The sequence below is a fragment of the Notothenia coriiceps genome, unplaced genomic scaffold (assembly GCF_000735185.1).
Source record: "Notothenia coriiceps isolate Sejong01 unplaced genomic scaffold, NC01 NC01_scaffold00014292, whole genome shotgun sequence".
In the NCBI taxonomy this organism is placed as follows: domain Eukaryota; kingdom Metazoa; phylum Chordata; class Actinopteri; order Perciformes; family Nototheniidae; genus Notothenia; species Notothenia coriiceps.
The window spans coordinates 69,541-75,265 of record NW_011346993.1 but is presented as its reverse complement, the minus strand read 5'-3'; the positions used below and the strand labels follow the sequence as shown (position 1 = coordinate 75,265).

At 39.1% G+C, this 5,725-nt stretch overlaps 1 protein-coding gene across 1 annotated transcript in view; it reads left to right on the top strand.

Moving 5' to 3' along the window:
* The window catches only part of pdia3 (protein disulfide isomerase family A, member 3), a 15,239-nt gene that overhangs the window by 6,179 nt on the left and 3,335 nt on the right, over positions 1–5,725 (top strand). The gene's annotated exons all lie outside the window — the stretch shown is intronic.

Genomic DNA, 5,725 nt, shown 5'->3' with positions numbered 1-5,725 from the left:
TTGTTGGGCCTGTGGGGAAAATGTACTCATAAGAAATGACTCTGGAGAAGCTGCAGATAGAGCCATAACAAATGAATGCAACTGATTATTTAATGTTTTTATAGGCAATCATTTAAGCTTTGTTAGTTCCTGGTTTAATATGTGCAATAAGTTCATTTCAATAAGTTCTGTAATAAACATTGAACCAGTCCGGCCCTCGACTAGCACCGGTTTTAAAATGTTGGCCCACTGTGTATTTGAGTTTGACACCCCTGATCTTGAGGGTACACAGAGATTTTAGCCTTTGCAGACCATTGACATGCACTAAAACCCATATAACACAGCACAGGAAAGACAAAAGCAGAATAGGGCCCCTTTTTAAAACGAATGCACTTAAATGGCTTAATGAACGCTGATGTACCGGTTTCTTAAAAATACTTTTTAAAATTTGTTATCCTTATATATTTTTTTCCCCCTACTTTGCAACTTATTTTTTTTAGATTGTTTATGTTCGCACCACCAGAAACCAAAGAAAATCCCTTGTATGTGTAAACGTACCTGGCATTAAACTTGATTCTGTGCCTGCAGGTTTCTTACTGTTCTGAGTCTGTAGCTTCAGGGTTGATTGCACTCATTTTAAGTCACTTTAAATGTACGCTTCATCTAAATGTAATGTGCTCCCGTTCAGGTATCTTCCACTGCTACATGGAGTACGCCGCTCTGAAGGGAGAGGCCGGCGCTAACGTCACTCTGCAGGAAATCGGCTTCCAGACGGACTTCACCGTCTACCTGCAGATCAGGCAGACCTGGCTGGCCTTCAGTACGAACACAGACCATCATATACACCTTTAAACTCTCGGACATGTTACTGTGAAGTGAGGAACCCTGTGTAATCTATCCCTCTTCTACTCTTCCTCTCCTTTAGTGATCATTCTGGCCATTGTGGTGGTCGTCATCATCCTCCTGCTCATCTTCCTCAGGAAGAGGATCCTCATCGCCATCGCTCTCATCAAAGAAGCCAGCAGGTCAGATTTTACATAAATTATAATTCACATTAATCTGTTGGCACTTTTAGAAGAGAGAATGGAACAAATTGTTAAAATTAATGCTGTCAAAATTATCGCGTTAACGGCGGTAATTAATTTTTTTTATTAATTGCGTTCAAATATTTAAAGCATTTAACGCATGTGCAGAATGGTCAGCCCCATACATCCCACCAGTGGCAGCGCTGGGGTAGGCTACACCCATACCAAGAAATGGCTTAGCCCCACCATGAAAAATGATGTTAAAGTAAGCAAAATAAAGTCCGCCAACTCGCGCAGAGTAAATTGCACAGACAGCAATTAGTAAGATTGATTTCAGGAGCCACTTGTCGTGAAATACCGAAGACTAGAAACGGTTTTGAAAACTTTTGTCACGTAGTGATCGTCTTCTCAATAGAACATCTTTGATAATGTCTTCTGGCCAATCAGAATCAAGATAACGGCGTGGTGTTGTTGCAGGAAGTCCCGACGGAGAATACTTTTGCTGTAGTACATCTCTATACATCGATACAACATTAGGTGTTGATTAGAAATCAACACGTAATGAAAATAATGACCCCCACGGTTTGATGATTGTAGCGTGTGTTGGGCTGTCTTCATTTTTGGACACCACAGAAACAGATGTTATAATGAACATACATACATACTGTATGTTAAATGGATATATCCGCCCTTCTTTCCATTTTAACCTTTCCATTCCACAACAAGTTATAACATCAAGAATGGCATAATTTTGGACATAGTCGTTGAATGGCTGATTAATCCATGATTAATTAATTTTTAAGCTGTGCATTACTGGATTAAAATGTTAATCTTTGAGCAGCCCTAGTTAAAAATATCATCAGGAGGACCTTAAGATGTTTTCTAACTTAAAAAACTCATTTTGACGTACCAAAGCAAGCATTAGGAGAATCGGACTGAATGCCAAAATACACAGTATAAACTTAATTGTAATTTGACTCAAAGTGATGTTTTGTCTTGGTTGTGACGTTGTTTGTTGTTGTTGTGTGTCACAGAGACCATCCGGCACTGTTGATGGTGGACTTCCCTCTTCTACCCTCTCCATCTTCACCTCCTCCTCCTGGGCACAATGTCAGTCGACCTAACTGGGCCGGTCAACTGCCTGTGAAATATCCTTTCTAAATGCTCCCCGATTACTGGACAGACTGATTTAAGCATGTGAACGACTGAATACTAAACACGAAATGAAACCTTTAAAAGCAACATGTTTGAAAGAATATTATTAAGCTTCAGGAGTTGGTTAGCAGTTAAAATGATGTCACCGAAAAAACTATAATTTTGACGTCGTAGGATTATTGCAGTAGTTGGACCAAGGATGCTAGCAACAGATGATTCTGCGAACAGTATTATCCAAAATTAATAAAAAAAAGATGATCGCTTCTTGAATCTACCTCTTACCAAAAACCGATCTACAAAGTGACTTCAATGACGGACGAATTTGCGACCCTCAGAGAAAAAACTTGTGACCTGCGGTGAAGTTCTAACTACTTTATTACAATGGACGTTAGGACCTCCATTTTAAATCCTGGCACAAAATGTTATCAAACTTCACAAAAATACACGGATAAATCGTCAAGAACATATACGCGAAAAAACCCAGAATGACACTGCAAAACATCCTGGAATCACAACAAACCTAAAAAACCGTTAATATTAAAAGTTAAATTAAGATGAAATAACCAACAGGCTTAAAGGGACAATATAAAGTGATTACTCAGCTATATGACAACAATGGAAAGATTAGGTTATCAGAATGAAATTACAATGCTTCATAATTGTTTAAGATAGACTTTTAATATCCAAAGCGACAGCATAGCGATACATTCAGCTACTGTGGACAAATCCCCCACAGGAAGCAATTTGAGGAGTGAAGTTCTCAAGGGAACACAACGACAATGCTGACTGCAAAGTGGGGCTCCGAAACTAAGTTAAACCCCCATTTAGAAATCGCGAAATACGATTTGAGAAAAAAGATCCAGCAACTACATATCCACTGAGCCACAAGACCGCCCCAGATCATACGATTTACTGGAACCATCATTCTAATAGCATTCTGAAATGTTGGTATAATCGCCATACTTAACAAAATTCTCCGTTATGTCTTGTGACGTTAGTATTAACAATGTATGGGAATAACAATAAACTGGAATCAAAACTTTTGAAAACAGATTTCACGCTATAAAATTAATCATCTTGTGAATGTATTTCTTTCAAAGGCTTCCCATACGACATGATCACGTGGGTTGTGATTATTCTTTTTAAAGGCGTGTCTATATACAGATAATACACATGAATGTAGTCAGATCAGTCTGAAATGTGGCTTTCATCACAGCAGCTCATGTGTTAACATCAACAAGACACATAAGAATAACACATGCGAAAACATACATTATACAAAATAACATCAAACTATCAGTGACGAGAGAAAAACCTTGACACCTCAAGAGCTTCAGGCGATGCAAATTTATAATCTGGATTCAGCTCATGTTGTATATACTGAGAGGGAAAGATTGGACTTGAGAGCACAAATGGATGCTTCAGCCTGGACTTTATTGAAAACTTCCCTTAGAAATGGTGTAGAGATATCAATATTCTGCGTAATAGAGCATGCTTTAAAGGTCCCAATGATAGTTGTATGAGACAGTCTTACATTTGTAATTTATGATATGAGGATCAGAAGTCTCTGAAAGGGTTAACCAAACATATTATCTATTGGCAGGGAGAGCGCAACACAGTTAATAAATTCAATAATATAGCCAGCCTTTACAAGACACAAAACAAGACAAATTCAAAGTGCAAGGATGAGGACACATAAAAGAAAAAGACACTCAGATTCTCTATGAACTAATAACATCCTCTTCGGTTGAAACTGTATTCTTCAACGTGTTCCATTGAAACAAAATTGGACAACCTGCGAGCGTAGATACTTCACAAAGTGATGTCAAAAGGACTGATCATATAATAACCTGAATATCTAGTGCTCAGGAACTAAACTCCAATCAGTATGGCAAAAGACGCAGTTGCCCAGGACTCAGGGTGCCTGTATATCGCTATATTCATCAACGGCGAGAGACGGCACGACGTACCACCAAGTACGAACTTGATCAGGGACTGCAGTATCTACAACGTTACTTCCTCTTCTTCTGGGAATGCCGCTACTTGATAGTGACGGCCGCAAACAAATGGGAAACAGAAATGACCCTCGCCGGAGCCTATCGCCTCGCACTACTGGCCCTCAAACAACGCAAAAGAACCCGACGACGTCCCGCCTTCCCGCTTCTCACTCCCTCGGCGGAGGTCGCTCAGGTGCGGTTGAATGTGGAGGAGTTTCAGATTGTAGAAGACAATGAGAAGAGTTCATTGGGGCGGCACAATCTTTTGAAAGGCATTAGCTTCTTTCGGCAACAAGTAGGAGCAGACGAATGTCTAATCAGTTTTCAAACTGGTCTTCTGCCAGCTGATATTTTCATCACGAAAATGTAAATGCAAGAAGATATGTGACAAAAATAAGAAATGTCCTATTGAGAGAGGAGGGTTTCTTTTGAGAAAAAACTAATGCACAACGAGAAGAAATAAAAAGACAAAAAAAATAGCACACACAAAGTCAACAGCCTGACTAACTTGGCATCCAATATACCTGTCAGTGAAATAAAAAACAAATGAAATATAAAATACAATAACAGAATCATTGTCTAAACGCTTTTTATCCAATACAAGAAATTTACAACTTACTCACAAATAACTGTGGGCAATTCCCAAGGAGCAAAAAAAAAAAAATTTATGGGTGGAAGTGTCTCAGGCGACACAAACATACATGTTGACTGCAGTGGGAGTTGGAACTGTGAAAAACCTGATCGAAAACACAAACGCACAACCCACAACTGCACCACGCCTTCCATAATAATCTTTGGATGTTGTAAAAATGGATTGTGTAAATATATACAAAACATGTGGACACAAGATCTAATCAAGGCAAATCAAGGGGCTCTATTACACAAAAAAATATACAATCATCCGGGCAATGACAAAAGCAAAAAAATGTTCATGCCAGTAAAAACTGAATGCTAACAAAATGGTGGGATTTTAGTGAAATAGATTTACAATCTAAACTGTATATCTTTACTGTAGGTATATATACGACGACATTTCAAGATTTAAATCTCATTCCCCGTGTTAGTTGTTTGCGTTTTCTGTAGGTCAGCCAAATTCTCTTACACTTTCATTAAAACACCTGCAGATGGCGCCTACTTTAAACACTTCATTAGCATCTCCATGTTGGAAAAGTATAAAATACGCTAATCCTCTTCTTGGTTTTCATGTTCAAGTAAAATTAGTTGGATTAAGCTTGGTGTCCTTCCAAAAATGGACGACATGCTGTTGAGTTGCTTGAAATCACTCGTTTATCTGCCTTCTGTCTACTTGTCTGTTTTATTTGCTTAACGTCATAGTTCGTGTTCTGTCCCAGCTGTGTAGATTGTCCCTCCCCACCCCCCCCCTCCGCGCACCGACCCCCCCCTTTGTAAAAAAGTGTCCTTGGCATGAAACGGCAGCTATAATTAATTTAAGTTATTATTAGTTGTCTGCTTTCTTTTCAGGATCCAACACAGGAACTCTTGGCGTTCGCTCCCTGATCCTCTCCACGTTCAGACTATCAGATTGTCTGCATGGAGTATCTGAGAACC